Source organism: Callorhinus ursinus, unplaced genomic scaffold (genome assembly GCF_003265705.2).
Source record: "Callorhinus ursinus isolate GAN/ISIS: 27379988/994484 unplaced genomic scaffold, GSC_fseal_2.0 scaffold1, whole genome shotgun sequence".
Lineage (NCBI taxonomy): Eukaryota > Metazoa > Chordata > Mammalia > Carnivora > Otariidae > Callorhinus > Callorhinus ursinus.
In genome coordinates, this window is record NW_027397063.1 from 83,433,945 (window position 1) to 83,452,367 (window position 18,423).

Genomic DNA, 18,423 nt, shown 5'->3' on the forward strand with positions numbered 1-18,423 from the left:
CCTCTCTGGACCCTTAGGAAAATGCTATTTGCATTTAGAGTAATCATTTTAAAATCATTTCAATATTTAGGAGAGAGTGGATCTCCTCTCTTATAGAACCTTCCCCAAGAGGTTGTCTGTGTCAGATTCATACATTTCTATGTGGAGAAAGAGCCAGTTTGGAGTTGGAAATCAGAATTCTAGTCATGGTTTTACCACTAGGTAGTTGGAAAATTCCTTTTGTCTCCTTAGGGCAAAGCAAATTCACCCTGCAGCATTCACGTGGGAAACAGGTTCCCTTTCAGGTTTTTTCACTTAGATTCAAGCGTGTCAAAGATCGTTGGAGCTCACTGTTTTCATTCATTTCCTTTGTTGCCATAGCTAACACTGGGATAGCATACAAAGTAGCTAGCACATTACCAAGGCCTGAGTCCAGGCTTGCCAGATAAACAAGATAACAAGTTAACACAGAACTTTATGATACAGGCTCTGATTTCACCAGAGGGGGAAAAAAACAAACAAACACCAAGATTTATTTTTTTTATTGACACAGATATGGGTTTTTCTCCCCTCTTCCTAATAAAAAAAAAAAGTTTCTTTAAAGTAGAAAAAGTGTCTCTTCCAAGTTTTTTTCTTAGATGAGTCATTTGCAGATTGTATGTGTTTTGAAGACCTTCACATGGGCAGGGAATAAAAAGAGCTGTCATATGGAAATTCATCAAGTGTTAGAGCTAAACAAATGGCATTACAATAATATAGTATAAGCACTTCATTTTTCATATGGAGGAAAAAACCCACAAAAACTTGAGTTTCTGAAAACTAACAAACCAAATCCAGATGTAGTCAGAGATAGCATTGGGTCATTGCCATGTCTCCCCAGCTAAAATATGTATTCGTCTGCACCAGAGACAGTGACTTAGGCTTTGTTACATTTCCTGTAAATCCCAGGCAACTGCCGGGCACATGTTAATACTCTATAAAATACTTGTATATCAACAACGCCATTGTCATAAAATGATGGTACGGTCTAAGAGCATTAAAATTCTCAACAACAGGGGCACCTGGATGGCTCAGTTGGTTAAGCGACTGCCTTCAGCTCGGGTCATGATCCCAGGGTCCTGGGATCGAGTCCCGCATCAGGCTCCCTGCTTGGCGGGAAGCCTGCTTCTCCCTCTCCCACTCCCCCTGCTTGTGTTCCCTCTCTCTCTCTGTCTCTCTCTCTCTGTGTCAATTAAATAAATAAAATCTTTAAAAATAAATAAAATAAATAAAATAAAATTCTCAACAACAAACAAAAGGACAGGTATTAATTTAATAAGAGAACCATGTAAAAATATTTTAAAAGATTAATATAGTTTGGTAAAATAATTGCTAAATCTGATGGTATCATCAAAGAAAACCACCATGTGGTTACACAACATGTTGTGATATAGAATCAAATAAATCTTTTAGAGTTAGAGGGAGCCACAGAGATTATCTAGCACCAGCTTCTAATATTGAAGCCAAGAAAACCAAAGAAATGACAAGAATAACCAAGATTCCTTCTCTCTCTCTTTTTCTTTTTTTTTAAAAGATTTTATTTATTTATTTGACAGAGAGAGACACAGCGAGAGCAGGAACACAAGCAGGGGGGTGGGAGAGGGAAAAACAGGCTTCCCAATGAGCAGGGAGCCTGATGTGGGGCTTGATCCCAGGACCCTGGGATCATGACCTGAGCCGAAGGCAGATGCTTAACAACTGAGCCACCCAGGTGCCCAATTCCTTCTGTCTTGAAGAAGAAGGTTAGATGGCTTATTTATAGAAGACCGTGTGGTATTGACAAAAGAACAGGCAAATAGATCAATGGACAAAATTGGGAACTCACAGAAAAGACCTATGCATATATAGATACTGGAGATTTGACCAAGTTAGTACTACAGATGGACAGGAAAAGAGTGGATTTATCAATAAGAGGTTCTGGGATAGTTGGTTATCCAAATGGAAGAAAAATAATATGGGGCATCCTACCTCACTCCATACCAAAGAAAAATGTTAAGACCTAAATAAATGGAGTTTTACACCATGTTTATGACTTGGAGTAAGAAAGGATTTCTTGGGGGAGATGAACCATGAGAGATGATGGACTCTGAAAAACAAACTGAGGGTTCTAGAGGGGAGGGGGGGAGGGGGATGGGTTATACTGGTGATGGGTATTGAGGAGGGCACGTTCTGCATGGAGCACTGGGTGTTATGAACAAACAATGAATCATGGAACACTGCACCAAAAACTAATGATGTAATATATGGTGATTAACATAACAATAAAAAATAAGAAAAAAAAAGGATTTCTTAAACAAGACATAAAAAGCACAAACCATAAAGGAATAGATTAATGAATGCAACTACATCAAAGTTAAGAATATCTGCTTATCAAGACACACCATTAAGAGAATGCAAAGAAAATCCACAAAAATACCAGCAAATACTGGCAATGCATGTAAGCAACAAAGGACATGTATCCAGGATATGTGGAGATTTTCCATAAATTCATAAGAATAAAACAATCCAAGAGAAAAAGAAGGTTAAAAAAAATGTGAACAGTTCCTGCACAGAAGGTGGAACCCTGAATGAATGGTAACATACCAAGAGATACTCAATCTCACTATTAGAAAATACAAATTAAAGCCACATGACTTCCCATTATACCCCAACTAACTAGCCCAAAACTCCTACAATACTAAGTGTTGATGAGTGTGCGTTGCAGTAAGAATTCTTTCACTGTAGGTGGGATTATAAATTGGTGCTGGTGCTGGGAATGTTTCCCTAGTCAAGTGACATGAGCATAACCTACAACCCATGTAAATGGGCATATGCTTCAGGGGACATATATGAATGTGCTCATGGCAGACCTAACTATCCAAAAAATGAGAAACCACCCAAAAGTCTTCTTAGTGGATAACTTGTGGAATATTTATATGATTAAATACTTAAAAGCAATGAAAATTTTAATAAATTACAGCATCATACATCAACATGAATGAAGTGTAAAAATAATAAGATTGAGTGAAAGCAAGTCACAAAAGAATATTTACTGTATAATTCCTTGTACATAGAATTCAAGTGGTAAAACTATTTTTTAAAAGGCAAGAAACTAAGGCAAAAGTCAAGATAGCTGTTTTCTCTGGGAACAAAGGGAGCACACAGGGAGCATCCAAGTTCCTGGACAAGGTAATCGATCTTGTTCTACATCAAGGTCTTATAATAGGCAATATAGTTTTATGACTTTATGATTATTGTTTATATTATACATATATGTCTTATATTATACATACAGGTTTTATAGTATCTTCTACATGTATGATTTTTTTTTTAGTTTATTCATTTATTTCTTAAGCAATCTCTATACCCAGTGTGGGGCTTGAACTCACAACTCCAAGACCAAGAGTCACATGGCCTTCTGACTGAGCCAGTCAGGTGCCCCGTGTATGATATACTTTGCATCACAGAAATAATTTTAAAAGGAAAAAAAGACCATCAAATCAACCTAGAAGAAAGGGTACTAGACCTGGAGCCAGGAGGTACTACCATAAATTCAAATGTTTAAAAAAAAAGTTTCTGTAAACTTTTAGTCACTCAACTGTTCAGTAGTGGAAAGAGTATTTGGAGCAAGGGGAAGTAGGGTAGTGGATAGGCTTTTTAAGTTCTTTGGATAATATCATTGACTATTTTTGAAATCTGGGAATGCTCAAGCACCTTCCCACTGCCTAGGCATCAAGTACTCTCCGAGCACCAGACTCTTCACAACATTGTTTTGTGTTATCACAACGCATCTACAAAGACTGTGCTATTATATCTGTTTTACAGATAAGAAATCTGAGGGTCAGAGAAGTTAAATGTCTTGCCCGAATTAATCCAGTCAAAAAGGAGATAGTACACCAGAGATTCTTAAACTTTACTGTGCAAATGAATCTCCTGAGATCTTATTAAAAATGCAGATTCTGACTCCAGAGGTCTGGAGACCTAAGAATCTGCATTTATAACTGGCCCACAAACCCCACTCTGAATATCATGGGTTCTGGAGCCACACTGCCTGGAATGCCGATGCCACCATTTTGTAGTTTTTTGTCAGGGAACAGTTACATTCCTTTTTTTCATCTGTAAAATTAGAGCAGTAAGACTGCGCTCATCTGGCTTGTTGTGATGTTTAAAGTTATAATATTCATGCAGGGTTTCAAACAGTGGCTGGCACTTAGAAAGCATTTGAAAATATTAGTTATTTGTAGTAAGTAACATACAACTATGCTTCTAATGAAAATTTGACTGTTACTAAAGGAGCTAATAAATTGTACCAGAGAGCCCTCAGCACAAACATTAGGAAAAATTGCCAAGAGAATCCCAGCAAGAAACTCTGCCATTCTGACTCCTTATACTCTCCTCATATGTCTTGTCCAATCTTGCTATTTCATTTAACTTTATAGAAAAATACTTAATACCCAGAAGACGTCCTCGTGTGGAGAATAATCTACATCTGTCTACAAACCGAGCTGCGCTATGTGGGAGAAGGCAGCTTTTCTGGGAAAACAGTTAAGGCTGGGAATCCATCCAGTTGTTTAAAACTGCTGATCAAAGCCAGACTGACAAACACTTTTTTAATAGAAACCATTTGTAGTTAAAATGTTACATTAAGTGGAATCATTGACTAAAGGTATTTGGGGGAGAAATGCAAGCGACAAACAGTATTAGTATCAAATTCCTCTCTTCCCCAACATCTTAACACAACAATGCTGTCCCTCCCTAATCACCAAGGTTAAAGCTGTGGTGTGGTCTTCATTTCTTTCCTTTATCTTCTTCCTTTTTTCAGTTAGTCAGCCTATAAGATTATATTCGGCATGTTTAGAAAGGATCTTAACACCACCAATAACCCTTGTCTTTGGCCAGTGGAGAAACAAGGTAATTAGCTTGGTTGTAAATGCACTTTCCAAAGAAGACAAATGTGTGTTCCCATTGCTTGTTTAACAGGAATTGAAAAGCAAGAAACCTCCTGGGAAGTAATAAATTGATTACTCTAACCCCCCACCCCCACCCCCAAAAAAGGATGCCATCAAATTCAGTCAAGGGACAAGCAAAACTGCTTAGCCCAAGTCTCCACAGGTGCATCTGTCAGAATGACTAACCTTAGTCACAGTCAGACATATTGATCCCCATTAGTTAGATAATGGAGGTGCAAACAGATTATGTGCCTTTATTTCCTGGCCAATTACACAGCCCTGTTTTCCTCTGTGCTCAATCGAAGTGACCTAAAAGCTTCTGAGGCACCGATCTAGATAGAACAACCCTTCAAAAATTATTTTGTTCTCACATTTCTTTGTGGGGGAAAACATCCTGCAGCCAAAGGGTGTTGTTTTGTAGACCGGCAGAGACTGTTTAGCTGCGCTCTGGAGTAGAAAAGAAAGGCAGATCTCCCTGTTGGACATTTGAAGCTGGATTTCCTCTTTCAGACAACAATTAATTTGGTCCTTTGTCTGAAAAGGAGGCTGAACTCATTGTGGGTGGGACTCTGTTTACAATGGATTCTGTAATTAAGTTTCCATAGTTTTGTGAGTTTGAAAGTCAAACCAAACTTGTAATTTGGCTACTTGTTGAGTTAAAATATTTTTTTTTAGCTAAAATTCTACCTGTGACTGTCCCACGAAGACAACAGGGAACTGTGGCAGGACAGTTCCCCACAGAAAGCCAGAATGTTCTTTCCTGAAGACAGAGAAAAAGCTGCAAACCCGCAGAAACAGGAGGAGTATATGTGAATTTGACAAATCTTACAACATTGACAAAGCACCAGTTTACTACTGAGACGCCGAGTTACTGAGACAAATGCACAGGGTGTCTGCCCTCAGCATCTCACACCCTGCCTGGCAGGTACTCAAGGCTTGGCTCTGCCCTTCTCAGGACAGCCCAGGGCAGGGACAGGGACTAACTTACTGAGAAGCCAGATTAGCCGCCAGACCTCCTGTCCCACACTGGTATGCATATCACCAGATTAAAACAAACTTCTTGGCCATACAACTATACCCAGACTTGCCAAGAACACTGGCCAGTTGCTGTGTTGGCTGGACCTGGTGTAGGCTGAATTGCCACACGGGGTGAGGTGCGGAAACTCCTCACCTTCTCTGGCACCACTCCCATTTCCTAACTGAAACATTTCAGGCCTGCCCTCCCGTAGTGGGGCCCGGCAGTGAGGCACCACCCTTCCCACTCCTCCCCTGAGCACACACTCACGCCCCCTCCCTTCCTGTACTACTACCACCTCGTGGCGCTTCTACCAGCCCCCTTCTCTCTCTCTCTCATTCTCTCCATCCCTTCCTTCCCAAACACTTACTGCTCCTTTATGATGTGCCAGGAGCTGACAGCACGGCAAATCAAGGGCTTATAGTACGGGCCTCTGCCTATTCAGGGCCAGTCCTGTGGGGGAGCCCAACGTATAATAAAATTTAAATGCCATAAAAAAATCACAGGTTCCTTGAAAACAAAGGGGCAAGGTACAAAAGGGGTGGAAAGCAGGGCAGTATATATTCTACAGGTGTAGGAAGAATAACAGAAAAGTATTTCCCTAGGAGGTTACACTTGAATTGTTCTCTCCCTCCTCCCATCCAAGCAAACTTCCTGGTCCTTGTTTATCATCGGCTCGGGGTTAAACCCACTGAGCCGAGCAGTTTTCTGGGCTGCAGGGCTAATGGCAGAAGGTCTGGAGGAGGGGGGCGGAAAGGGCTCTGATCTCACTTCCATCCTCTGCCTACTCTGACTGCCATGCAGCTGTTAGAATCCCAACTTTACAGAAGAGAAATTCTGATCAGAGAAGTTAATTGGCCTGCCCAAGAGCACACAGCTCATAAGATCTCCTTCCGAGGTGCGTGACCAAACACTCAAACAGTCTCACAGGGCCACTTGACCTTTTCCTGCTCCCGGAGTCTAGGGCTCTTCTGCTCTACCACAGAAGACCAGCTCTCACAGGCAGCACAAGGGCTGTGGCCCCATGGGGATGGGGCATGGCCAGTAGCCTTCTGACAGGAGTGACAGCATATGTTCTAGCCCACTGCTGGGGTGGGGAAGGTCAAGCACAGAGCGCCCTCCTCCGAAGGCTTCTGCTTGTATATTTTTAATGATATATTACTGTTCGACGAACTTCATTTTTCTTTAAAATCAGTACCAAGGTGCCACTTCTGGAAGCTGTCCTCCGGAAGTCATAGCGCTTCCTGTTCCTTAGCCCCCCTCCTTCCTGAGCTCATCTTAACCTCACTCTTCACCCAGGAGATGGAAGTGCTCGCCTGCCAGCACAGTTAGAAAGGGCTCCCTGCGGAACTGACACTCAAACCTTGGCTGCCAAGCCTTTTCCCTCAGTGTTGCACAAGAACCCATGTGCCCCTTCAGAGTCCCTTGTGGATACATGTTGCCTGTCAGTGTCTCATGGGGACATTTCTGTGCGGCCTTTCCAGGTCCTGTAGACCTGTGTGCCCCTCCTCTACCCACATGGATATCCATTTAATATCCCCTATGAACACTTTCATGTGCCTCTTAGTGTCTAATGGATCAGTGCTTTCCCTTTGTCTCCTGTGGTTGTTACTTTGTACCCATCCATTTTCCCATGTGGACATTCCTGTGCATCCTCCTAGTGTTGCATGTGGACCTCTGTACCCCTTCAATAATGCAGGCTCCTTGGGTGCAAATGTGTGCAGAGCAAATTTCATGAATGGTTGAAAAAAGCTCCTCTTATTTAAAGAGATTCTACCTCAGAGCCACTTGGTAGAGTTGTGTAAAAAGCAGATTCCTAGGCTTCATTCTGGACCTACTGAATCTAAATGACTAGGATTGAGTCCAGGAGTTTTTACTTTAAACAAGTTCCATGGTGCTATGGTCTGAATGCCTTTGTCTCTCCCAAATTCGTATGTTGAAGCCTAATATTCAATGTGATAGTGTTAGGAGGTGGGGCCTCTGGGAGGTGATTAGGTCATGAAGGCAGAGCCCTCATGAATGGGATTAGTGTTCTTATAAAAGGGGCTCAAGAGGGCTCTCCCCACGTGGGGGGCTACTGCAGGGAGCCCCCTGTTAGGGCAATACCCAGTACAGTCACTGGGGTGGGACCATCCCTGCAGCCCCAAACAGGCTGAGCCGCCAGTACTGCAGTGGGCTTCAGGCACACAACACGGGCACTGAGCCTCTGCAGGGATAGGACCACCTAAAGCCAAGCGGGCAGGGCCACCAAGAGCCTTGGAGACCAAACCTCTGCCACAATGCATCCAGAAGATACTGGATTTTAATTAGTGTTTTAAAAGGGTGGTTTTGATGTGCAGCTTGGGTTGAGAACCAGTGGTTTGGCCCTCCCTTCTTCTATTCTCTCTCCTCTCTATGAAATATCCTCTTTTTCTTCCTAAGCAAATTCTGGTTTTGTTCACGTATCTATATTTATCCTCCATGCTCCATGCAGTTCCTTGCCTCTAAGGAAGCCTACTCCACTCATGGCTGCAGGTATAATTTTGCATTGTTAATTAACGCTCATTGCTCAAGAGCAGTCTCAAAAGCTTTAGGAAAAAGTAGGGGACCCAATTCAAGCCAATGAACCATCATTAGGAGAACTTGCCAGAGATATCTGGAAAAATTCTTCCTCATTCTTAAGAGTAAGTCAGTATTGGACTTCTAACAATAGCAGAGTAGCTCGTATTGGTCTACTTTTCTGCTGGTAACAGTCATAAGTTTTAAACAAAATATAAGAAAAAATAACAGTTGTTTCAAGGCACTGGAAAGCAACAAAAGCAGGCAAGAACTGAAAGGGACACAGTCTTGAAAAAAGGGAAGCACGCTGGGTAAGATATCACACATAACTGGCACTTCCCTTGAGAGAACTTCCTCATCTGCACAATGTAAAGTAGCAGAGCTCAGGCAGAAAACAGCAGTCTCACTGGGTTGAGGAGTCAGAGGATAGTTTTTAGGGTTATTGAAGAGAAAATTCCAGAAAGGAGGGGGCCACAGAGAAGTGAGTCCCAAAATCTGAATACAAACTTCCCTCACATGCTTGGCTGATTCCTAAACAATGCATGTATGTGCCAAGACTCCAGAAAGCCCAGCTAGAAAGCAACTCTGGAAACCTGAAAGAGATGGGCAAGGATTTTAGCAATTATGTAGTGTTATAAAACCTGAGTTTGGAGTTCAAATCCTGCTAAATTGGAAGGTTTAGTAAATACCTTGGTCTTTCCACTGAAATCCCAAGGGCCAGGTCTTGAGAATAAGAACCAAAATCCAGGACTAACAGCTATACCCTAAAACTAACAGAAAACATAAAATAGACTGCTGTAAAAAGCCTAAAGCCAAGCCTCTGTAGGATCAAGGTATTCCATCTGTAATTTAACTGTCTGCTACAAAAAAACCTCAACACATCTTAGAGGAAGATTAGAGAATCCACAGTTTTTACAACGTATCGACAATGTCTGGTACATAATCAAAAATTACTAGAAGTGTGAAGAAACAGGAACATGTGATCATATTAAATTAAAAAAGAAAGTTGATAAAGAGCCCTGGATCACCCAGATATTCGAGTTAGTAGACAAGAACTTTAAAACTATTAAAAATATATTTTAAAAAATCAATAGAAAACATTGATACAATAGGTGAAGGGGTAGGAAATTTCAAGAGAGACATGAAATTCTGAAAAAGAACCAGATGTAAATCCTAGAAGTTAAATAAAAATGTTGAAATCAGGGGTGCCTGGGTGGCTCAGTCGGTTAAGTGGCTGCCTTTGGCTCAGGTCATGATCCCAGGGTCCTGGGATTGAGCTCCACGTTGGGCTCTCTGCTCAGCAGGGAGCCTGCTTCTCCCTCTCTCTTTGCTTGCCACTCCACCTGCTTGTGCTCTCTCTGTGTCAAATAAATAAATAAATGTTAAAAAAAAGTTGAAATCAAACTTATCAAATGGGAAATATAGAAAAATATGGCAGAAGAAACTTGATAAAGTTTGATGACAAAGTTCATGACAAATCAATAAAAAAATTATGCAAACTGAACCAACCACAGAAGGAAGGAAAACTGAAGAAGGAGGAGGGGAGAACAGAGCCTCAAGGGTTGTGGGACAGTATAAAATGATTTAAAATAGTTATATTTAAAGTCCCAGAATAAGAAGAGACACAATGGAGGAGAAAGTATATTTAAAGATAGATTGGGGTCGCCTGGGTGGCTCAGTCAGTTGAATGTCTGACTCTTTGGTTTTGGCTCAGGTCATGATCTCAGGGTCATGAGATTGAGCCCCATTTCGGGCCCTACACTCAGCTGGGAGTCTACTTGAAATTCTCTCTCTCCTTTTCCCTCTCCCTCTGCCCCTCTCTCCTACCCCCTGCTAGGGTGTGTGTGCTCACTCGCACGCTCTCTCTCTCCCCAAAATAAATAAATTAATTAATTAATTAATTAATTAATTAACTAAATAAAATCCTTTAAAAAATGAAGATAGATTGGTTGAAATTTTACTTTGCTTTAAAACAACATTCCAGAGATCTAAGAAACTCAAAAAACTCCAGAAAGGTTGGGTGCAAAGAAAACTATACCAAGGCACATCGTAATAAAACTTCTGAAAATGGGGCGCCTGGGTGGCTCAGATGGTTAAGCGTCTGCCTTCAGCTCAGGTCATGATCCCAGGGTCCTGGGATCGAGTCCCACATCGGGCTCCCTGCTCCTTGGGAGCCTGCTTCTCCCTCTGCCTCTCTCTCTCTCTTTCTTTCTCTCTCTGTCTCTCATGAATAAATAAATAAAATCTTAAAAAAAAAAACAAACTTCTGAAAATGGAAGAGACAATTTTTAAAGAGATAAAGACATTATATAGAGGAATGATGATAAGAATGACTGCCAACTTCTTACCAGAAATAATAGAGGTCTCAGAATAATGAAAAGATGTAGTTCAAGTGATAGAAGGAAAGACAATGTCCAACTTAGAATCCATATACTGAAAAGCTATCCTTCAAAGATGAATGCAAAATTAAGAAACTTACAGAAAAACTAAAGTCTAGAGAACTCATTACCAGCAGAATCCCACTATAAGAATTATTAAAGGAGGAGTGCCTGGGTGGCTCAGTCGTTAACCATCTGCCTTCGGCTCAGGTCATGATCCTGGGGTCCTGGAATCGAGCCCCACATCAGACTCCCTGCTCATGGGACGCTTGCTTCTCCCTCTTCCACTCCTCCTGCTTGTGTTCCCTCTCTCACTGTCTCTGTCAAATAAGAAAGTCAAAAAAAAAAAAAAAAGAATTACTAAAGGAAATTCTACAGGCTGTAAAGGAAAGGGACCTGATGGAATTCAGACCCATAAGAAATAATATAGAGGGCCAGAAATAGTAAGTATGTGGGTAAATGTAAACAATATTTTCCCTTTTTTCCCTTAGATTTTTATAAAGACAATAGGCTTGTTAAAGCCAAATAATAATAATAATGTATTATGGGGTATATAACAAGTAGCTAGAAAACATATGTCAACAATAGCACAAAAAAAACAGGAAAAAGTAAAAATACTGTACTGCTACAAATTCTTATGTATGAAATAGTATAATTTTAATTCAATAATTCATAAAGAATACATAACATCTAATAAAAGAGATTCAGAATACAAGAAAAAAAAGTAACAGAATCAAATGAAAAAAGAGGCAAATCCACAATTATAACTGAGATTTTAACGTGCTTCTCTCAGTAATTAGTTGAAGTAGTTAATAGAAATTTTGAGCTACACCAACAACCAACTTGCTCTAGTTGATATTATAGAACACCACACCAATTACTGAATTCTTTGCAAGAGCACATGGAATTTCCAACACAGATTATATGTTGATTCATAAAACAAATATTAATTCATTTAAAAGGATTAAAGTCATATAGAGTACATTCTCTGCCCACGATAGAATGAAATTAGAAAGCCAATATCAAAGACATGTCTAGAAAATTCCATAAATATTTAGAAATTCATTACATCCTCTAAATGATTCTCAAAGAAGCAATTACAAGAGAAAGTCAGAGGACATTACCAAATTTGAAAAACCCATGATTCTCCCTTCTTTGTGGGGAAAAACCCAGTTCTTCCCTAGTGGGTGTCTTCCTTTCTTTTACACAGAACACTCACAACACTTCACTTCTGACACTTCTTCACCAAATGTGGGGGGAACCATCCCAACCAGTTCTCCATGATGTCAGCTGAGTGCCCTGCAATTCAAGTCAACTCTGACACTACCTACCCAGGGATAGCATCAGATCCCACAGTTTAAGATTGCTCCCACCCCACTTTAGATGCCCATCACAAGTAGTAGGTTCCCAGGTTACCCACAACTTCTGTTGATCAGAGGTTCCTAAGACCGCCTCAGCTTTGATTAATTTGCTAGAGCAGCTCACAGAACTCTGAGAAACAATTACTTACATTTACCAGTTTATTAAGGGATGTGATAAAGGATACAGATGAACAGCTAGATGAAGATACACATAGGGCAAAGTCCGGGAGGGTCCCAAGCTTAGGAGCTTCTGTCCCCGTAGAGTTGAGGTACATCAGTGTGAATGTGTTTACCAGCCTGGAGATTCACTGAACCCTGTTTTATTGGGATCAAAATAGAACATAGACATGATCAAATATTAATTCCATTTCCAGCCCTCTTCCCTCTCTAGAGGATGGGGGGTGGGGCTGAAAATCCTAAGCTTCTAATCATGGTTTGGTCGTTTGGAGGCCAGCCCCGATTCAGGAACTGTCCAGGAGTCTACCTGGAATTATCTCAATGGAACAAAAAGTACTCCTGGTGCTTTTACCATTTAGATAATTAAAAGAGTTTTAGGAGCTCCATTCCAGGAACCAAGGGCAGAGACATATATGCCATACACATGTGCCAGAGGCAAGCACAAAGGAAGCCTGCCCTGTCTAAACATACTGATATGTGAGCTGACCACTTCCCCGATTGTTAGAAATGGGCATTTATCTTTCACTTTCGCTGGCCAGCATGCAACCTCTTCTATATATTAGGAGTTCTCCACTTGATGAACAGCCCACTTCTCACCACAGAAGCTAAAAATGTCAGATACTCACCTCATCTTTCACTTTGGCTGGCCAGCATGCAAACTCTTCTATATTTTAGCAGTTCCCCACTTGATGAACAGCCCACTTAGCACAGAAGCTAAAAATGTCAGATACTCACCTCATCCTTGAGGTTAGGGTGCAATATGAGTAAGGCTCCACCAAACAGATGCATAAGCCCACACTTGAATCAGAATCTAATGGTAACTCATGAAGTTTCATGAGGCAGAAGCAGAGGCTGAACGTTTCTGTGTGGTTTCCAGAAAGAGCAGCATCACTGGTTCTAGTAGTAGAACCTGACTTCTAGTGTAGGAGCACCTGTAGTGGCAGTGGTTACATTGCCACCAGAATGTGTGGATAGATTTTGAAGTTCCTGAATTTGAAAGCTCCAAGTCTCCATCACAATTCTAACTAACCAAAATCCTTTTAATAAATTGCTTTTTTCTTACTCAATTAGTCTGAATTTTTTTCTTTAAATTTTTTTATTGTTATGTTAATCACCATACATTACATCATTAGTTTGTGATGTAGTGTTCCATGATTCATTGTTTGTGCATAACACCCAGTGCTCTACACAGAACGTGCCCTCTTTAATACCCATCACCAGGCTAACCCATCCCCCCACCCCCCTCCCCATCAATTAGTCTGAATTTGCTTCAGTTGCTTGACACTAAAAACCCAATTGAAATTTTCTTGAAGTTCTCAGAAGTAGCGTTCTCTGTTAATTACAGCTGAAAGTATCCTAAGTAATCCTAGTCCTGGGCTCTGTCAGTTATCTATTACCACATAATGTTCTGCAGTAAATGATGCAGTAGGTTAAAACAACAATTATTTATTCTTGTTCACTCGTCTGTGGGTTGCCTGTAGGCTGAGTTTATCTGACTTTGGCTCCAAAACGTGGACAGGGTCTAACCAGCACCTTGCTTCTCTCATTCTCCTGGGACCTCCCAAGGCTTGTCTTCTTATGGAAATGACAGTAGTCAAGAGGGCAAGACCAACTGGGCAATTATAATTCAAGCCCCCTCATGGGAGGTATACTAGTATCCCAATGGCCAAGTCCCATGGCTAAGCCCAACATCAGTGACGTAGGAAATATATCCTCTAGTGACATGAGCTGCACAGCACATGGCCAAGAGCATGTATAGAGCAAGGGATAAAGAATTGGAACAATAATGAAATCTATATCAACCTACAGCCCATTCTTATCCCCACCAAAACCAAAGTGTTAGGTGACACCTGGCAATGGTGTCATAGTTTCTGTTGTGTCGGGGTTGAAGACTTGTCACAAAAGATCTTGGACACACTACCTTCAGAGGAAGAAATGAACCTCTGTCATCTTTGTATGATCGTGATGATGATGAATCATAAACGATGGGGTTGTTAAAGATCTTAAAGACCCCTTAGTAAATCCCATTGCTTGATTGATAAACTAAAGCACCAAAATGTGAGTGACTTGGTCATGGTGTATGGCTAGAAAATGGCGAGAGAATGACTGGAACACACACTGAACGTGATGGGGTTAATATTTTGGAGAAACATTAATGTGCTTTTCTTCTTTGCCTGAGTATGTTAATGCTCCCTACTTCCCTGGCCTGACCCAAGCGTGTGTGTGTGTGTGTGTGTGTGTGTGTGTGTGTGTGTGCACGTGCGCGTGCATACACAAGGTAGTGGTGAAGAGGGATAGGGTGGGGGTAAGGGTGGGGTGGGGGTGAAGATGAGGAGGGAGAGTATAATTCGTTTCAGAAGGTTTGCAAAGAGAACAAAAGAATTTATATTCGGATTCTGACATTCAAAATAGATTACGCAGCAAGACAATAGCTATGAAAGAGAGTACTTCTACTTTCCTTTATCCGCTCCAACCTCACTCCTTTCTGGCCCTTCACAGTAGCATAAAAAAATCAAGTAAAGGGGCACCTGGGGGGCTCAGGTGGTTAAGCGTCTGCTTTGACTCGGGTGGTGATCTCAGGGTCCTGGGATCGAGCCCCACGACGGGCTCGCTGCTCAGCGAGGAGTCGGCTTCTCCTTCTCCCTCTGCCACTCCCCTGCTTGTGCTCTCTCACTTGGTCTGTCAGAAAGATATCTAGATAGATAGATAGATGATAGAATAATCAACTATGAAAATTTGGAGTCACATAAATTCTCTTACAGTTTAGAAAACAGCTCTTCTGCTTATGGCAGGCTTGGAGGTCTATGGGACAATGGGGATATGTTAGGACGAATTAAAGAAAATCTCACCCCCCTTTAGCTTGAGGGGATTGTAGAAAGAAGAAGAGTGAGAAAAAGAGCAAGTGGGGCAGAGGTGAGGATCGAATAGGGGTGCACAGACCCCAGAGGCAGAAGAAGGTCGTGTATCACGTCCCCTTGCTTTCCTTCACGCGGCCTTATTTCAGGCTCTGCTTGGGCCGTGGGGCAGGGGTGCAGGGAGAACAGCTGCAGTCTCAGTTAATCTGAGTGGGGACCCAGGAGGCCACGCTTTCAACAGGCTTCCTGGTGATTTTAATATGTATTGGCTTGAAAACCACTGAGATCAAAGTGAGATGAACATGCAGATTCCCCCACCCTGCTTCTCAGCTTGAAGCCCTCATGAGAATAAAGAGGTTAATTATGGACAAAATAAAGAAATTAATATTGCTCAGAACATTTGGGGCGTGGGTTCATTTGTCACACATAACATGTGAGTGAAAGTACTCTATAAATTGTAAAGAGCTCTCCTCTGGAAATTTCCATTCCTGTAGCCAAGTTGCAGCCCAGAGTAGAAAAGGACTTCTCTGGTTAGGACTCCAGGAACCTGGGAAATGAAAATAGATTCAGGTTTTAGCTAAATGCCCATAGCACAGCTGAATGTTCTTCCTCGAATCAAATTAAGTAATTTCTTTTCCCTAAATCAAAGTGAGATGAGCCAAACAAAAGTACTTTCTTAAGTAGTCGATCACTAGTTGCAAATTCCGGAGGGCTTTGCTCCTAGAGTTGGAGGGGGCAGGTGGAATGGTCGTGGTTGTGGCCAGGGCTCCGGAGTCAGAATGAGTGAGGTCAGAACGCTGGATCTGCCCTTACTAACTGTGTGACTTTGGAAAATTTGCAAAATTCCTCGCAGCCTGTGTTCTCATGAGTAAAATGGGCCTGATTATACAGCTTCCTGCCATAGGGTGTTGTTGAGGGCAGACAATCCACAGTACATGCTTCTGCAGAGCTGTTATGAGTCCCTTTATCTAAGAATTCTGTTGAAATTTTTTTTAAGATTTTATTTATTTATTAGAGAGAGAGCACAAGCAGGGGAGAGGGAGAAGCAGGTTCCCCGCAGAGTAGGGAGCCTGATGTGGGGCTCGATTCCAGGACCCCGGGATCATGACCTGAGCTGAAGGTGAATGCTTAACCGACTGAGCCACCCAGGAGCCACTCATTTGAAATTCTTAAGAGAGACCTAGGTCCTCTGGTAGACCTACTGAATAAGAATACCCAGAGGTAGACTTTAAACAGCTACACAGGATGTCCCTGTGCACATGGAAGGATTATTCCAGAGTACCAGTACTCAGATTTTAGTGCACATCAGCATCACCTGGAGGGCTTGTGGGGTCCTAGCCCCAGAGTTTGCAATTCCGGAGGTCCAGGGTGGGGGCCTGGGAATGTGCACTTCTAACAAGCTCCCAGGGGATGCTGATCCTGCTGGTGACCATGCTTCCAGAACTGCCCCAGGGTGGGGGCAGCCACCTAGGCCATCAGCACAAATCTGGCCCACTTCTTGTTTTTGTGAAGGCAGTTTCATTAGAGCACAGTCCCCCTGTGTATGTAGCAACTGCGGTTGCTTTTGCCCTGCATTGGTGATGTCGAGTCGTTGTAACCGAGATCGCAAAGATTAGAGTATTTACTATCCAGTCCTTTCCAGAAAATATTTACCAGCCTTTGTTCCAGAGTAAGAGTTCAGGTACTTTGGGGCACCATCTTAGCCTTGGAACACACCCATCATTGGATTAAGTAATTCAGGGCTTGATAAAGGGTGGGGTTCAATCAGGAACGTGTGTTTCCAGTACTTGTGTTTCCAGTGTTGTGTTTCTTCAAATCTTGCTCTTGTTCTATTTGTAAACTTACACATTCCTACAGTGAGTAGTTACAAGCTGGCACTGAAATTTTAATAAAAAATTCTATAAAAGGTAAATATTGATGATATTGTCTACTTGATTTTATTAGTCTTTGTTGTCATGTCTAATATATTAGCTTAGCCACCTTTTATGATGCCAACAATTTACTTCAAAGGCCTTCATCACAAATGAATGCTTGCACATAAGAGTCACCTGAGGAAACTTTAAAAACATACCAATATCTGGGTCCTCCCACCAGAACTTCTGATTTAAAAGTTATGGGGTGGGACTCAGTCTTTGATGTTTTTAAAAGCTTCCAGATGATTCCAATAAGCAGCCAGCATTGAGAACAATGAACACAGTGTGATTTTTCAAATGTACTAGTTAAGGGGCACCTGGGTGGCTCAGTAGCTTGAGCGTCAGACTCATGATTTCAGCTCAGGTTGTGATCTCATGGGTGGAGAGATTGACCCCTGCACCCCCACTCCATGCCCGGCTCTGCGCTAGGCAGGGAGTCTGCTTGAGAGTCTCTCCCTCTGCCCCTCCCCCAACTTGTGTGCATGCCCTCTCTCTCTTTCTAAAATAAATAAATACAACTTTTAGAAAAAAACAAAAAATAAAATGTACTAGTTTAAATTATCCCCTAGGTCCTGAACTCTATGAATTAACACCCACAGGTGGTCTCTGTCATTCTCATTACAGAGCTGGCCCTCCGAGCTACCATACTTCTTATTGTTCATGCCACACCCACACCATAAACTCTGCTAATTGGCACAATGAAAGTCAGAAATTGGTTTTCATTGGGAGAGTAGTGATTTGTTAATAATGAATATTAGACATGGTATCTATTAAAATTATTGATATTTAAGGTTTCCTAACCTGTTCAATGTCCAGCTGTGAATTAAGAGGATTCTGACTGCCTGGTGCTAAGAGAAGAGTCAATGAAATACAGTCACTCCTGCCTTCAATGAACCTTTTGTGTCAGGTGATAGTCTGAGCATCTAAAATTTTTTAGAGGTCAGTTTTTCTCAGCTCTGGCTGCACGTTGGAATCATCTGGGGAGATTAAAAACCCTCTCATGCCCAGGGTACACCCCAGATCACTTACCTCAGAATCTCTGGGGTGGGGCCCAGGAATCAGTATTTTCTAAATCTCCTGAGGTGATTTCAATGGGCAGAAAAGGCTAAGAACTGCTCATCTCAAGACAATAAACAACTGGGACTTCATAAAGTTGCAGGGCAGGTGATCTGGTTGTTTCAGTTTGCTAATAAGTGTTTGTTTACTGATAGCTCCATGTGTGGGAGAAATTAGTCTGAGC

At 41.8% G+C, this 18,423-nt stretch overlaps 2 long non-coding RNA genes across 3 annotated transcripts in view; both read right to left on the reverse strand.

Moving 5' to 3' along the window:
- Nucleotides 1–13,309, reverse strand: part of LOC112829270 (uncharacterized) — a 32,613-nt gene extending 19,304 nt beyond the window's left edge. Inside the window, exons 1-3 of one of the 2 annotated variants that reach the window (XR_012379657.1) lie at nt 13,151–13,309; nt 12,384–12,553; nt 10,840–11,197 (exon numbers count right to left, since the gene is read on the reverse strand). This is a non-coding gene — a long non-coding RNA (uncharacterized lncRNA). Of the gene's footprint in view, nt 1–10,839; nt 11,198–12,383; nt 12,554–13,150 lie in introns of those variants that run through there. The other variant, XR_012379656.1, reaches the window with a different exon arrangement.
- On the reverse strand, nt 2,301–9,289 carry LOC141373561 (uncharacterized). The gene is made up of 3 exons (XR_012379654.1): nt 5,634–9,289; nt 5,318–5,393; nt 2,301–4,828 (listed from the first exon to the last, which is right to left on the reverse strand). It is a non-coding gene; the product is annotated as an uncharacterized lncRNA (long non-coding RNA).
- Nucleotides 13,310–18,423: the final 5,114 nt, after the last annotated feature.